The sequence below is a fragment of the Gracilinanus agilis genome, chromosome 1, assembly GCF_016433145.1.
Source record: "Gracilinanus agilis isolate LMUSP501 chromosome 1, AgileGrace, whole genome shotgun sequence".
NCBI lineage: Eukaryota > Metazoa > Chordata > Mammalia > Didelphimorphia > Didelphidae > Gracilinanus > Gracilinanus agilis.
In genome coordinates this window covers 142,398,916-142,416,183 of record NC_058130.1, presented here as the reverse complement: position 1 = coordinate 142,416,183, position 17,268 = coordinate 142,398,916, and the positions used below count along the sequence as shown (strand labels likewise).

The 17,268-nt window shown below is 43.1% G+C and overlaps 1 protein-coding gene across 1 annotated transcript in view; it reads right to left on the bottom strand.

Annotated features, from left to right (window-relative positions):
* Window positions 1-17,268, bottom strand: part of RHBDF1 (rhomboid 5 homolog 1) — a 44,312-nt gene that overhangs the window by 21,977 nt on the left and 5,067 nt on the right. The gene's annotated exons all lie outside the window — the stretch shown is intronic.

Genomic DNA, 17,268 nt, shown 5'->3' with positions numbered 1-17,268 from the left:
TAAGTTCAAATCAGACCTCAGACATCTCAGCTATGAGATCCTGGGCAAGTCACTTAACCCCAGTTGACTAGCCCTTATCACTCCTGCCTTGGAATCAATACTTAGTATTGATTCTGAGACAGAAGATAAGGGTTGTTTGGGGTTTGTTTTTTTTAAGGTATATAAGGAACTAATAAAACCAAAACTATTCCCTAATAGTTTTCAAAGGTCAACGGATATGAACAATTTTTTTGAAAAATTGTGATCTATTACTAACAACCACATAAAAGACTCCTCTAAATCGATAACAAAAGAAATGCTAATCAAAACATTTCTGAAGTCTCTGCTCAAATCCAACAAACAGGCAAAAAGGGCAATAGTCAGTGGTGGAGGAGTTGTGGAAATATAAGCATGCAGCTACAGCTATAAATTGCTCCAACCATTCTGGAAAGCATCTTGGAATTTTGCTAAGAAGGTGACTCAATCATGAACTGATCCAACCATTCTGGAGGGCAATTTGGAACTATGCCCAAAGGGTCATAAAATCATGCATACCCTTTGATCCTTTAATACCGCTACTGGGTCTTTATCCCAAAGAGATCATAAAAATGGGGAAAGGACCTATTTGTACAAAAATACTGAGAGCAGCTCTTTTTGTGGTGGCAAAGAATCAGAAATTAAGGGGATGTCCATCAATTGGGGAATGGCTGAACAAATCGTGGTACGTTTGGTGATTGAATACTATTGTGCTATTAGAAATCATAAGCAAGATGATGTCAGAAAAAAAGCTGGAAAGATCTACACGAACTGATGCAGAGCAAAATACACAGAACTGAGAGAACATTGTACACAGTAACAGCAATATTGTATGACGATCATCAACTGTGAAGGACTTGCCTTGCTCTCAGCAATGCAATGATCTGGGACAATTCTGAAAGACTTATGACGGGGAACTGTTGGAGTCAGATGCAGATCAAAGCACACTATCTTTCACTTCAGTTAATTTACAGTTTTATTTTGGGGTTTTGATTTTAAGAGTGCTCTTACAACAATGACCAAATTGGAAGTGTGTTTTGCATGATATTACATGTATGACCCAGACCAAATTGCTTATCGTTTCCAAGAGGGAGGAGAGAAGAGAGGAAGAGAAATGGTTTGGATCTTACAATTTTGGAAAATGTATGTTGAAAATCATTATTACATGTAATTAGGAAAATAAAATATCTTTGAATTTAAAAAACAAGTGACTCAAATATCATTATCATTTTGACCTAGAGATTCCCCTGCTAAACATACAGCAGGAGATTAATAATAAAAAGAAAAATCCCATGTACACCAAAATGATCACAGCAGCATCTTCTGCAGTAACAGAGATAAAGTGCAAAGACAGACCCAGAAGAACAATAAACAACAATGTAATGGAAAAAAAAAAAAAGAGGGGGCAGCTGGGTAGCTCAGTGGATTGAGAGCCAGGCCTAGAGACGGGAGGTCCTAGGTTCAAATCCAGCCTCAGACACTTCCCAGCTGTGTGACCCTGGGCAAGTCACTTGACCCCCATTGCCTACCCTTACCACTCTTCCACCTATAAGTCAATGCACAGAAGTTAAAGGTTTAAAAAATAAAATTAAAATAAAAAACCAATTATCCAAAATTCCAAAAATTAAATAAAATTTTAAAAAAATAAAATTTATAAAAAAAAACAAGAACAAAAATCTGAATTCAGTGGACATTTATGCCAATCTTGGCCCCTCGAAAAAGAGATGAGAATGAACCTCCGTTGTAGGAGTGAAGGGCTATGAGTGCAAAACACCACATATCATGTCATATTGGATTGATGTGATGATTAGTTATACTTTCTTTTTCATACTTTTTTTGAAAGGGTAGTTGGTGAGAGGGAAAGAAAGGAAAATTATGTTGGGGCATGAGACGTTAACAAAAAAATGTTTAACAAAAAAAATTATCTAATTTAACTCTTATTTTTATAAATGAGGAAAAGCTTATAATATAAGATGAAATAAATTGGCCAAACTCGAACAGCTAGTCAGGTATCTCACTTAAGGTGAACACAGGTCACCCTGGCTCCCTCCCAGTATGGCAATCTTATATCGTTTATATCAGATTCTATTCCTATTTATCAACCTATCCAACAGTGGGAGACTCAGGATAAGAACTCTATCCAAGCCCTCAGGCCTTTGCTTGTAACAACCAACCAACCAACAACAACAAAAAACCTGTTAGACAAAGGCAGTCAGCACAAAGTCTTGGTCTGACAATGCCACGTAAAATTCTCCTTCTGTAGGCCCCCACTTCTTTGCTTCAGCCGCAGGGGTCCAGAGTACAAATGTGAGGGGAATTAGGGACTTAATTCCTGGCACCCTGGTTTGTGGATCCCTGGACTCCCAGAAAAGAACTAGAGTTAAAGCCCCCAGTTTGGTACCCAGGAGTGTGGAGGCACCTGGGGACCCTGGATTATTCTTATAGTTATCCAGGCTTTATTTAACAGTTTTTCTTTCGTCACAAGGGATGTATCATTGTGTGGTTGTGGGGGGAGGAGCGGCAATCCTGACATGACTCCTGATGTAAAAATAAAAGGCATCTCTCGGACTTTTTTTAGGATGCTTCCGGTCTGCCCAGGGTGTACCCAGGATGTTTAGCCGTTAGGGAGGCAGGAAGAAAATAATAATAGCTCAAAATTCCATAGTGCTTTCCTCAAAGTATTAACTCTCTCTTACAGATGAGTTGACTGAAACAAGGAGAGATTCAGGGACAGGCAAATAAATAGCAGGACTCGGACTGAGCAAAGGTCTCCTGGACCGAGGGTCACCCAGGGTCCAAATCCACCGCCCTTTCCTTTACCCCAATGACAGTTTGTCCTTTTGCATACACTGTAGACTTGAATGTGTTCCACATATCCCATCGGCTGTCAAACTGCCATTTCTCTGTCTCCCATATCCTTCTCCGGAGTCTCTCCAGGAATATTACCATAACCTCCCCTCCCTCCAAACCCTTCTGCATCCAGCTGCCTAAGGGATTCCTCAAGTTCTCTGCCACTTCTCATATCCTCTGGGAGCCACTGTGCTCAGCGATCAAGGCCTTGCCCAGCTCAGTGTTAGCCTATTCTCCTGCCATCATTTCAGAGTACTCTTCTTCCTTGCACTCCAAGCCCAGCCACATGGTCCTATCTTCGGTCTTGGGGTCTTTTCACCCGCTCTCCCTGATGGTCTCTAGACCCAGGCTAATTCCCATTGCCTTCCCATTGTTACCCATGAAGTCTGCCTGGATTGGGAAAGCCCCTCTATCCCTACACCCAAGGAGGCAGGCAAGAAAATGAAAGAAGTGCCACCTCCCAACCCCCTTCTTGGCCCAGACTCTTCCTTTCATAAAAAAGAAATCCCCAGGGTTTCCCCTCACTGAGGGAGGATCCAGAGAAAGCACTGATTTTTGAGTCTTCGGTAGGCCACTTACTGATAGAAAAGTCATTTAACCTCTCTGGCCTCAGTTTCCCCATCCATAAAATGGGAAAAATACTATTACCGATGCAGCTAAAAATTTCCTATAAACCGTGAAACAGTATGCCCTTAAGTAATTAACAAAACTGATTTTATTTTTGCTATATTTTCAGCATTGGTCTCCTTTCTTTTCCTACTACATATTATCACTTTTGTGGATTCTTAGAGGGTAGTGGATATTAGAGAACCGGTGTCGGGTTGGCGTCAGGAAAACCTGAGTTCAAAACCTGCTGCAGGCATTTAATGGATCTGTGGCACAGGATAAACCTCTCTGAGCCTCACTTTTCTCATCTGTTAAGTGGGGATGATAATAGCTCCTACCTCCCAATATTATTAGGAAAATCCAGCGAGAGAATGTATATAGAGCATCAAGTCAGGTAGTAGTAGTAGTAACAGCAGTGGCAGCAGCAGTAGTAGTGGTAGTCAAGTCCCTTATTACCAACCACTTGTAATAATGTAATGCCTCCTAACAGATCTTTCCACTCTTTACTTTGCATATTTCTAATCATGTCATACCTCTGATCAAAAATCTTCCCTCTGTCAATGATACATGTAAAATCCAGTGGAGTTCCTTGTTGGCTATTGAGGGGAGGGAGGAAGAGAGGAAGGAAAGAATACAAATCATGTAACCATGGAAAAATATTCTAAATTGAATAAATGAATGAATTTTTAGAATAAATCTTTCCCCTATTCAAACAACTACAGTGGTCCCCCATGACCAAATGGGACTTTTAAAACCCTTTATAACACGGTTCCCCCCTCCCTCTCCAGTCTTCTTTCACCCCATTCCCATGTCCTCCATGCTGTTATCCAGTGACAATGGTCCTTTGCTGTTCCTCCCAAGCCATTTCCCTGGCTGCCCCCTCCTCCAGGCCTGGAATTCTCTCCCTCCTTTCCTTCAAATCCCAGCTAAAAATCCCGCATTCTAAGTCCTTTCCAGTCATCCTTAATCTTCCTGCCTTCCCTCTGAGATTATCTCCAGTTTATCCTTGTCTTTATCTCATTTGCACCCATTTGTTTGCATGTTGTCTCCTCATCAGAGCAAGGAATGTTTGGTGCCTTTCTTAGTATCCCCCCAGCTTAGATGAGGGCTGGATACATAGTAAGTGCTTAATAAATGCTAACATCTAAAACCATCCTATCTTTCCAGTCTTTTCTAACAGCAATCCTCATCCTCTCACCAACCCTGTGTTCTGGCCCAGCCGGATGGTTCTCCACACACAGCCTGCCTTTTCCCACCACTGAATCCTAGATCCTCCCTCCATCCCACCTACTGAATTCCTATTCATCCTAGCCATTCTTCTTCTTAATACAAGTGCCCTCCAGGGAGCCTTCCCTGATCTCCTCTGTGGGTTAAGGACCTTCCCCAAATCAGAACTTCACCTACCACTTTATTTGCACCTCATTTCACATCGCTGTAACAGTCATCTTTGTCTTTCCATAGCCCCTCCTCTTGTACCCTGGGATCTCCACAGGCAGTCTGTGATCCCCCAAAAGACACTTCCCCACTCCCCCCTCTGGCCCCTGACCTGCTTAAATTTTCCTCAGCCTTCAGGGCTCTCTGACCAAAATGCCTTCTCTAACCCTCCCAGTGGAGCCAGATTTCCCCATCCTCTAAATTCCTTAGAGCACCTGCAGAACAAGCTCCTTCCACTCCAAGCCTCCTCCTCTTCTTCCTCCTCCTCCACCCAATCACTCCTCCCCTCCCACCACCCTCTCCATAGACATGGATGCAGAAGCATCTCTGGGTCTCTCTCCTCTGCCTATCTGTCTTCTCCCTCTGTCTTCTCTGTCTCCTCTCTCTGACTGCCTAGGTCTCTCTGTCTTTCACACATATATCTTGATGCAGGGCAGGCAGGGCATGCACACTCCTGAGCCTGACATCAACCCTGAGTGGGAGCTGCAGCCGCCAGAGGCAGGACCCAAGCCTCACCCACCTCCCACCCTCAGGAACAAAACCAGGGACTGGCTACAGCGTCTTCATCTCCTTTTACTCACAGATCAGTCTCTCTGGGCTTGGATTGCTCCCTCTCTACCCTCCCTTGGCTCTTTTTGGATCCTCTGGAGATAGGAAGGGAGGCTTTTCAGTTTCTTCTCTCCCTCCAGAAAAATCTTTCCTCCATGTGCCCAGGACCTCCCATCTTCTCTTCTCCAGGAAAAAATGCCAATTCCTCAGGCCTTGAATTGTGACTCTTCTCTGAACCCTTCCCAAGAAGCAAGACTCTCTTCCATGGAAATCAGTCCCAACCAGCCCTCTTATCTCTCCCACATCGTCTCCACAGGAGGATGCTCTCAGTCAGAAGTAGGGGGCTGGATAAGAACAATAACAATTACAACTAGCACAGCTTTGATATCTCTTACCTATAAAACTGTGCATACCCTTTGTCCCAGCCCTACCACTAGTAGATCTGTCTCCCAAAGAGGTCAAAGAAAGGGGAAGAGATCTAATTGTACAAAAATATTTATAGCTGCTCCTTTTTGTGGTGGCAAAGAATTGGAAACTGAGGCAATAGCCATCCATCAGGGAATGTCTGAATAAGCTGTATATGATTGTAATGGAATACTCTTGTGCCATAAGAAATGATGAATAGAAAGGTTTCAGAAAAGCCTGGAAGGATTTATATGGAACCGATGCAAAGTAAAGTGAGCAGAACCAGGAGAACATTGTACATAATAACAGCAATATTGTAATGATCATCAACTGGGAAAGACTTAACAGACAGACAGAAATCTTTAACTTAATTAAAGATAATAAAACTATTATCAGCAATGCAAGAATCCAAGACAGCTCCAAAGGACTCATAATGAAAAATGCTATCCACCACCGGAGAAGGAACGAACAAAATACAGATGAAAGCATGCCAGTTCGGTTCTTACTTGATTTCCTTCGTGTGTTTTTCCTTGTATATGCAATATGTCTTCTTCCACAACATGATAAATATGGCAATATGTATTGCATGATAACACACCTATAATCTATATCAGACTGTTTGCCATCTCCAGGAGGAAGGAGGAGAATGAGGAAGGGAGAAATTTGGATTGCAAACTGTCAGAAATAAATGTTTAAAACTGTTTTTACATGTAATTGGTGGAAAATAAAATAAAATATAACTGCGAGGTTAGGGAGAGACTTACACAGCACTTATTATGTGCCAGGTACTGTGCCAAGTGCTTCACAAATATTATCTCATTTGACTCTCATAAGCCTGGGAGGTAGGTGCTACTATTATTCCCATGGATATGACCTGGGTACAACTAAAGTTATTAGGTCTTTTTCCCCAAACTTAGCAAGAACAAAGGAACAGGGGTGGGGGTGAGGGGGAGTGCTCTGTACCTAAAGCACCGAACTCATTTTAGAATTATCCTCCAACTCACTAAATCAAATCAACAAATATTTATTAAATCACGTGGAAGGCCCTATCCTAAACCCTGGCTGCCATCCAAGTTTTAGGGTCATCTTGGACTGTGAACTCAGGCAACACAGTGGATCCCTTCTGCCCTTCCTTCTTCCAAGAGTCTGATTTGGTACCTGCAGAAGACCTGGGTTAAATCCTAATTCCATCCATTTACTAGCAGTGTGGCCCTTTGGTATATGCCACATAATCAGAGGCTACAATGTAAAGAATCACAGAATCTGAGAGTTGGAAGGAACTTCCATTGCTATCTACCCTATAAAATATTGCTACCTACCCTGCTACTGAAAAATAATTCAGCCTCTGCTTGACCAACTCCAAAAAGAAGAGACCAACCCTCTGCCAAGCAGTCACTCATTTTTGGACTGCTACGATTGTCATTATATTTTTCTTGACATTGAGTCTAAATTGGTCTCTCTGGGCTAACTTGGGTCCTGGCTTACAGGATCACAGATTTAGAGGTGAAAAGGAGCTTAGAGGCCATGGATGAGCAAAATGATTCAGAGAAAAGTCAAAATAATTTTGGGGAAGGATTTGAACTTGAATCTTCTTCCAAGTTCAGCACTCTATCCACTCTGCCAACTAGCTGCCTCCTAACTATGTTTTCCTTTGTTGGGCGGTGGGGTGGAAGGTGGGTCCTGAGGGGCTCTTACTTGTAGCACCAAGAGGGAATAGCACCCGGGTGGGAGTTTGACTGGGATACTTCATCTGCAGCAAGTGTTCTAAAGTGAGTTCAGAGGGGGCAGCTGGGTAGCTCAGTGGATTGAGAGTCAGGCCTAGAGAGAGGGTTTGGACATTTCATCTGGGGGGTCTAAAATTGTTGTTGTTCAGACTCTTGGTGACCCCATTTGGGGCTTTCTTGGCAAAGGTATTGCGGTGGTCTGCCATTTCCTTCTCTGATCCATTTGACAGATGAAGAAATTGAGGACAATATGGTCAAGTGACTTACTCAGAGTGACACACTATTAAGTGTCTGAGGCCAGCTCTGAACTTGGGAAAATGAATCTTCCTAATTTCAGGCCTGGTACTCTACCCACTGTACCACCTAGCTGCCCAAGATATTATCTAACATGACCATGTCACTGATTGGAGTTCCTCTTCTTTGCAAGTGGTCTAGCTCCTGGGTGAGTTATCAACTTGGTGACCTGAGGGGCACCTGGGTGGCTCAGTGAACAGAGCCAGGCCTGGACATGGGAGGTCCTGGGTTCAAATAGGGCTTTAGACACTTCCTCACTGTGTGATCCTGGGCAAGTCGCTTAGCCCCAATTTCCTAGTCTTCGCCACTCTCCTGCCTTAAAACTGATATCAATTCTAAGACTAAAGGTAAGAGTTGAAAAAAAAAAACTGGGGACCTGGAATGCCAGTCTGATGCCACCTCTTCCAACTCCATCCCTCCAGCCACAGCTTATGGGTCCCTAGGATGATGGCAGCAGGAGTATTTAGGGCCACAGATGAAGGCAAGTTTTCTAGATCATCTAGTTCAACAATTGAGCTGTCTTCCCTTTGCTGAAGTGAAAAGAATGTCCGTTTTAGATATTCGGTAGACTTTGACGTCAAGTCCCAAATCTGACAATTATAAGCCAAGGAACTTCAGGTGGGTCGTCCGGCGCCCCCTTTACCTGAGCTACCTCAGGGGTAAAAAGAGGCCATTCCTTACACAATCTACCTCCCAGTTTGTAGTTAGGAGGGATTCCCCAAGGCTTCTTCCTTGGGGGACAAAACATTCATTCCTCCAAAGGGGGAGAATGTGAGGGGGAACAGGAGCCAGGTTAGGCAGGAAGTAGGTCAGTTTCTGGAATTCTGCAGCTGATATCAATAACTTCCCTTTTTTCCATAGATGAGAAGTAAAACTGACCCATATAATAATAAGTCAGGGGGGCAGCTGGATGGCCCAATGGATAGAGAGCCAGGCCTGGGAGATGAGAGGTCCTGGGTTCTAATCTAGCCTCAAACACTTTCTACCTATGTGACCCTGAACAAGTCAATTAACCCCCATTGCCTGGCCCTTACCATTCTTCTGCCTTAGAACCAATACAAGGTATTGATCCTAATATGGAAGGTAAAGGGGTTTTTTTTTGTTTTTTTATTTTTTGTTTTTTTAATTTTTTAAACCCTTAACTTCTGTGTATTGGCTCCTTGGTGGAAGATTGGTAAGGGTGGGCAATGGGGGTCAAGTGACTTGCCCAGGGTCACACAGCTGGGAAGTGTCTGAGGCCAGATTTGAACCTAGGACCTCCCGTCTCTAGGCCTGACTCTCAATCCACTGAGCTACCCAGCTGCCCCAGGTAAAGGTTTTTTAAATAAATGATGAATTGTACACATAAAGTAAAACATTGTGGAACAATCCAATGTAATGGACTTTGCTACTAGTAGCAATGCGACAAGCCAGGACACTCCTGAAGGACTTATGGGAAAGAATGCTATCCACATTAAGAAAAAAAAACTATGGGAGTAGAAATGCAAAAGAAGAACATACCAAAATCACTTATCACATGTATATATGAGTATGTGATTTGGAGTTTAGGTCTTAAAAAATCATTTTATAGAAAAAATGAATAATAAGGAAATAGGTATCAAGTGACAACATTTGTACAATCCAGTGGAATTGCTTGTTGCCTCTGGAAGGGAGGAGGGAAGAGGAAAGGGAAAGAAAGTGAATCATGGAAATATGGAAAAAATATTCTAAAAAATAAATGAATAAAAATTTTTTTAATTAAATAAATGATGAGTCTCAGAGAGATTTCAAGGATCTCAGGAGGTAACAGAGGTTTGGAAACTGAATAGTATTTCACAAAGACATATAATCTTTAATCTAATATTAATAATAACATTTATATAATGCTTACTATGTGCCAAGAATTATGCTAGTGCTTTACAATTATTATCTCATTTGATCCTTACAATAACCTGGGAGGTAGGTGCTATTATTCTACAGATGAGGAAATGGAGGCAAACAGAGGTTGAGTGGCTTTACTGGGATCACAAAACTAGAAGTGTCTAAGGCCAGATTTGATCTCAGATCTTCCAGACCAGAGGCCTGGAGTTTCATCCACTTGCTATTCAACCAGCCCCATGAATATGGGCACCACTGTGAATATTTAACCCTATGAATAGACTAGCTTAAAATAAAGTCCACTCCCCCCTCTGACCTTTCAGTTCAGGGGGCACCCAGGCAGTATCATGGACTCCACAGATGGCCAGAATTGGCTCCTAAATAGATGTGAAGAAAACAATTCCTATGCATAGCATGGATCTGACAAACTGTCCTTCTTGCTCTTAGCCACACATGGTACTCATCTCTCCTCTCCATGTCTTTGCACTAGCTTTTCCTAATACCTGGAATGTTCTCCTTCCTTACCTCCCTGTCAGAGAATTCCCTACATCCTTCAAGACTCAAGTACCCCCTTCTACATGAAATCTTTCCTGATTCCCCCTAAACTGTAAGAGTCCCCCGCCTCCTTCAAAACTACCCAGTCTTTATTTTACATTCTCTATACCCTTAAATGTGTAGATGTAGTCTCTACCAATATAACATAAACTGTGCGAAAATAAGGTGTATCCCCAGTGCCCTAGCACAGTGCCAGAAACATAGCTAATTTGACCAGTCGATAAAAAGGGACTTTGTAGGTTGGCCTAACTAAATCTGTCTCCTCCCATTTTACAGATGGAAAACTGAGACTCCCAAATAGAAACGACCTTCCCAATGTCATAGGGAAGGGCCACCCAAATGTCTATTCCTAACCCTGCTGAAGCACCACAGCTTTGACTTCTTCCCCTTCCAGAACCAACTATGCTACCCATGGAGCTCTGATCCAAGGGAGGTAGCGCTCCCTAGTTTCCTCTTCTGATAAATTAAATTAGTTTTCCTTTTCTATGCAAGGGGAGAGATTCTTCAGATTCTACTCAATCAAGGGGCCCTGGGACCCAGCAGCAACAGCATGGAATTTTAGGTTCCTTGGGGCAAGGCCTGTGAGGTGGTATCCCAAAGGACGCTAGGAGACCCACCCCTGCCCTAGGGCTGGGGCTTTGAGGAAAAGGCACCACAGCATCCCCAACACCAAAAGGGGCAATCCCAGGACATAAAACTTCAGAAGGAAAAGAGAATCTCAGATCCAGTCCCCCTCCTCCTTGGGCAGAGGAAAAGAGGCATGTGGGGGTTGTGGAGGAAGGAACTCCAAAAAGGTTTGCTCCTGGAGAAACTCTTTCCTCACTGCCTGATGAGAGTGAACCAGTCCAGAATGTGCCAGTTCCCCCTGGCCCTGCCAGCCCTGTGCCCAAGCCCAGAATTCCTCCTGGCCAGGACTGCCTCCTCCCAGAGACATGCCAAGACTTGTTCTCGGGTCACCTGAACAGGGATTCCCCATCAGGGCAGCAGGCTTCCAAGCCTGCCCAGATCAGGGCACTCGGAGGTCAGTCTCTCTCATTCCAAGGTAAATGGGGAAAAGATTGGGGAGCCCAGACTCAAGCCTCTGCACCCATGTTCACTGGCCATCAGACAAGTGAGCCCCAGTGATATTCCTGCCTCTTTCTGCATCAGCAGGAGAGATGGGATCCAGGAAGAGTTCTAGGAGGATGTTACCACCACTCTGAGCCAGAATATAGACCGGAGGGATGGATGGAGAGAAGGTCCGAGGGCAGCCTCAGTAGCGTGATCCCCACCCATTCCCTATCAGGGCCCCAAACCCCTTTATTCCCTCCAATCCACTCCAGGATCAGCCATAAGAACAATCATCACAACTGTACCCCCTCCTCCTCCTCAGACACCAAAGAGGCTGGATAACAAGCATCCCTCAGCACTGCTGCCCTCACAGAGAGATTTCAAGGATCTTGGGGTGGGGGGGGAGTGGCAGCAGCCAAAGGGCTTTGGAAACAACAGCATTTTACAAATGTTGGGTGGACGTTAACAATAGTAGTCATGACAGTGATGAAAGAAGCCTCGGTGCTTCAAAGACAGGGGATGTCCCTTCTCTTTTCCCCCTTGCTCTCTGAAAACCTGAGCTCTCTTGGGAAGTGGCCTGAGGAATGGGGGCTTTGGGGAAGGAGTATTGGGGATCAGAGAGAAGGGAGGGCTGGGGTGGCAACAGAGCTATTCTTCAACAGCCAGTTTCCCAACCACTGATGAAAAGGAAGAGTCAGAGAACCCTGCCTGAGTCTATGAGGAAACTATACATCGACAAACATTTATTAAGCACCTCTTGCAGGCCAGGAACGGTGGCAAAAGCTGGGAATATAAAAAGAGGCAAAAGACAGTCCTGGCCCTCAAGGAGCTCACAGTCTAACTAAAATAAAACCTCACTCCAGCTTCTTCATTCCTTCTCCTTTATGGTTCAAATGAAGGATGCTTCTTCCTGGCACCCTTTCCAGCTTACTCACCAGCTAGCCAATAGCAGCATCCCCCACCTCACCCCTTCCCCATCATCCCACCCACTTTTTTTTCCCTTTAAACCCTTACTTTTTGCCTTAGAATCAGTTCCAAAGCAGAAGAGCATTAAGGGTTAGGCAACTGGGTTTAAGGGACTTGTCCAGGATCACACAACTAGGAAGTGTCTGAGACCAGATTCGAATCCAGTACCTCCTGTCTCTGGGCCTGGTTCTCTATCCACTATGCCACCTAGTTGCCTCCTTCCTACCCATTATTTCCCTACTCAGTGTGCTTTGTTGATTTTAGAAGGAAAGACCCAGTTAAATGCAACATACTATATTCTAAGGTCTCTTGCAACTGTTATCTGTGTTCAGAAGTCCCCTCTGAAGACTTGGATGGTCTGAGTCCATTGGTTCTTTCTCTTCTTCGCTCTCCACGACCACATCACACAGAGCTGGTCTGATTCAAGAGAGCCCTTACTAAACCCTGGCATCCAAGGGTGCCCAGCAGGCCTCTACCATTTAATCAGAATGAAGACTACGCCAAAATCACTTCTCTGGGGGAATGCAGCTGGTTCTGGGGAGCACAGACTGAGTCTACTCGCCTAGGAGGCCAAAAGGACTTCCTTCCGAGAAGTGGAATGTCCTCTTGATCAAGGTCAATCAGGTAAAAGTCCCAAATAAATAAATAAGATAAAAGCCCCCAAGAGAAAAGGGAACATGCTAAACGAGACAACTGGAGTAACCGATGAACATATATGTTGGTATTTTTGATGATATAGCTATATAATATATACCATAATGTTATAACTATTTCTTTCTGAGGAATCCAGGGGTTTCACCAGACTGTCAAAAGGGGTGTTCATCTTCCATGACACCCAAAAGGCTAAGAATTTCTGACTTAGATTTACCTGAGGTTTGCTTCCACTAAAGTGGTGCCCTGGTAAGAGGTTCCGACTGCCCTGGTCTACCTCAATATCTACCATATAGCCCCTCACATCTGTGGCCCATCCAGAACCCATCTGTTCCTTGTATGGCAATTGTATGGTTTCATTCCTTGAACCAGGCCAAAGCAGAGACCTTGGATGATGATGAAGGGCAAACTTTCTCACATTAATATGTCCCCTAAATCCCCTTGAAGCCTCCTACTGAATAAACCCCTGAGCTCCCTGGGCCCACCTCTAAGGAATCCATACAAGGAGAGTTATGCAGGGACTCTGACCATATACTCCCTACCCAAGCATATGGGCATACAGTATCCCATTAATGAGATCAGACAATAACTTATCCCAAGAGCAGACAATTAACTCAGAATCACAGAATTTAAGAGTTGGAAGAGACTTCAATGGCTATTCAGTCCAACTCACTACAGATAAAAGTATCTCCAATAAAGGGTAGGTTCCCTGCCCACACCAAAAAATTTCCCTTCCTTCATGGATGGTTCAAAAGCCTCCTCCTCCAAGAAGCATTCCCTGACTGGGTCAAAAGAGACCCTTGGATTTCTGGTCAGGGCCCAGATTGGCCAGTGTTCCTTTCCTCCAGTGGATTATACATATGATCTAGCAGGACACAATTGTTCTGTTGGGAGCTGCTGCTGCTGTGTTTGAGACAAAACACATAAATAATAAATAACAGCATTCTCTCCTTCAGGCATAAGATTACAGTTGCCAATGCCAGTCCTTAGAGACAAAAGACACCCAGAAATTCAAGACAGTGTACAGAAGAACCCTTCTGTTATCAGAGAAAGGTACTAGGGGATAAAATACAACACTGAGGACAGCAGCCTGGGGAGTCAGGAAACTTGGGCTCTGCTTCCAGGAAGGCTGTTCACTCCCTGGGTGACACTGACCAAGTCCCTTCTTTGGATCTGTTTCTCTAAATTTCCTTCCACCCTCGCATCAGATGTTCTGAGGTGCCTTTTAGCTCTGGCAAAAGACTGTCTGAGGGCTGGTCCAGCGCTGACATATCTTCTAAGGAAACTATCACCTCTGACATTCTATGAATTAAGGGACCAACAGGATATTTTCGAGGAGCCCTTCCAACTCTGACATTTTGTGTTTTCAGTTCCCTTTCTCCTCGAGGGCTCAGTGTTCTAAGATGTTCTGCTTAAAGGACCTAAATGAACAGTATAAGAGGAAAACAGGGAAACCCTGGTGAACAGATCTACAAATTTATCTAATCTAATCTAATCTAAAGCTGGGTCCTTACTGCTCTCTTACTGAACACCGCAGCTTTTCCAGACATTCTGTTCTCCTCTTAAGCATCCCACACCATCCCATCCTAAACTCTGCTAAAGACCTCCCTTCATACACTACTGGAAAAAAAAAAAAAAAAAAAACGGTACAGCCATCATCTCACAGTCTTCTGACATCAGCCCCCACGATCCCCTCCAGTCGCTGATGATAGATAAGTGGTTCTTCACCTTCCCAAGGCCAACTTTATATCCTCATTCCCTCCCCACCTTCTCCAGCTGATTGCCCCAACCTTTGTTCCCAGCTCTCTTAATCTTTAATCTCTTTCTGACTACTGGTTCCTTCCCTTCTAGGCCCTAGTCTTTCCCATCCTTAAAAAATCCTCACTAGATCCTACTGATGATAAAAAAAATTTATAGAGTTATAAAATTTACATTTATATGTTATATAAAATACATATTAATATTATAGTGAGTTTCAAGCACAAGTTTGCCAGAAACATTTTATTTAATTGAACATTCATCTAAAATCCAAAATTTCTATCTTGGAGAGAGAAATGTCTAAATTGTCATAGTCCCTTGCATTGTTCCTTGGTCTTGGATGTGTCACTCCCTTCAATATGCCTTAAGGTAATATTTATAGGAATGTTAATCAACAAAAAGATCAAGTTAAAATACAGTCTGAGGTTAACATATCAGAAGAGATGACTATCAATAGTCTCCGTCCCATACCTTCTAGATCACTCCCTGACACAATTTCCATCTCCCAGCCTTTGCATTGGCTTTCCCATATATCTGGAATACTCTCCCTCTTAACCTTCACCTAGCAGAATTCCTTATGACTCATTTAAATGCTGCTACCTTCTGTAGGAGGCTTTTCCCAGTATTCCCCACCCCCATTCCTAATCATGCATAAGAACCAACCCTGAACCCTATCTATCTGATAAATAGGTCACCTCTCCTTTTAGAATGCAAGCTCCTTGAGGCTGGGGATTGATTTTGCTTCTTTCTTCCTCAATACTTAGCACAATGCCCAGACACAGAGTAGGAGCTTAATAAATCCTGGACACAAATTTAGTCTCAGACATTTCCTAGATTGTGTGACCCTGGGCAAGTCAATTGACCCCCATTGCCTAGCCTTAACCACTCTTCTGCCTTGGAAGATAGTATTAATTGTAAGATGGATGGTAAGGGTCTTAAAAATAAATAAATAAATAAATACTTAGTGACTTGCAAATCTTTATATAAGATATATCTCCCCCACCAAAAGATAGGCATTCCTAGAGAGCAGAGACCCTTTGTTTTTACTTTTGTACCTTCAAGGCCTAGCACAGTATCTTATATATAGAACATAATAAATAATGTGTTAAATTGTGTTGCAGTCTACAGAGAGAAATCATGATATAGTGGAAAAAAACACTCATTTGGCGTTAGAAGACTTGGACTTGAATTCTAGTCCCAATATTTACTAATTGTATGACCAAACACAAGTCGTTTAATCTTTCTGAATATCAGTTTCCTCATTTATAAAAATAAAATCAAAGGATCACAGATTTAGAAATGGAAAAGACCTTGGAGGATAATAATGAAAAAGAGAGAAAGAATATTTATAAAACTTCTATCATTTCTAACACAATATATACATATACATATATTTATATATTTCATAGTTATGAAAAAATCACTTAGATAAAACTTAAAATACTACAGAATTATAATCGATTGTTATTCCAAAATTTAAAAGATTATAAATTCCTTGAGGACAAGGACTGTCATTTGTATTTCCAGCTGCCTGGTACAAACTAGACAAATAATAACTTGTTTGGGAATGGATGGATGGCCAATACCCCTTACTGGCTAAGAGGATAAGATGCTGGCCTAAGCAAAGTCACCTGGAGGCTTTTAAAAAAGGTTCCCCATCTTGTCAGCCAAGAAATTGCCCTATGGTGAAACAAAAAAAGCCAATTACTAATGATCTATCGGGCAAGGCAGCAGCAAGAAGAATAGGGAGAACAGTTGGATAATGGAAATCTATGGAGAAACCAAAACATTCATTTGACTGAATCAATGGCTTTGATCTTTTCCCAGGAGTCAAAAAAGATGAACATAAGTAAGCCTGCTATCTAACCCCACTCTCCCAGTATATGTAGATGGAGAGAAGAACAAATTCCAAAACCTAAAAGAAAAAAAGTAGGCCCTCTGAGGGGCTAAATAATCTACACCCTGGTTCATGAATTAAGACTCATGGAGTCAATAGAAAGCCAGGCCTGGAGATGGAAGTCCTGGGTTCAAATTTGGCCTCAGACACTTAAGTGCTGTATAACCATGGGCAAGTCACTTAACCCCCACTGCTGGGCCTTTGCCACTCTTCAAGGCAAGACACAAAGTAAGGTTTAAAAAAATAAAATAAAAGATGAGGAAACAGAGACTGACTTAAGTTGATGCATCAAGGTTCAATGGCTGTTCCAATGTTACATATACTTAATCTGAACTTGAGAGAGATAAGTCCTGGCAGTCTTACAGGACTCAAAAAGTGATGCACAGATAGCCTGGATGGTCTTAACATCCACTTAGAGACCCAGAGTGCCACCAGAGAAATATCATGGAACTCCATCCACCAAGCTGCCTAAGGAAGTGCCAACAACATTCCCAGGACAGAAATGGGGCAGGTCAAAGCTTCCCTACCAATTAGCAATGGGGGGCTGCTGTGAGTGACCAGTGTGCTTCCAATTTAGGAAAGATAGGGAGATCTAGTCTGAAAACAAATAAACAAACATAGAAGCTCCTAGAGAAAACTCAGCAAGGGGGTAGGGAG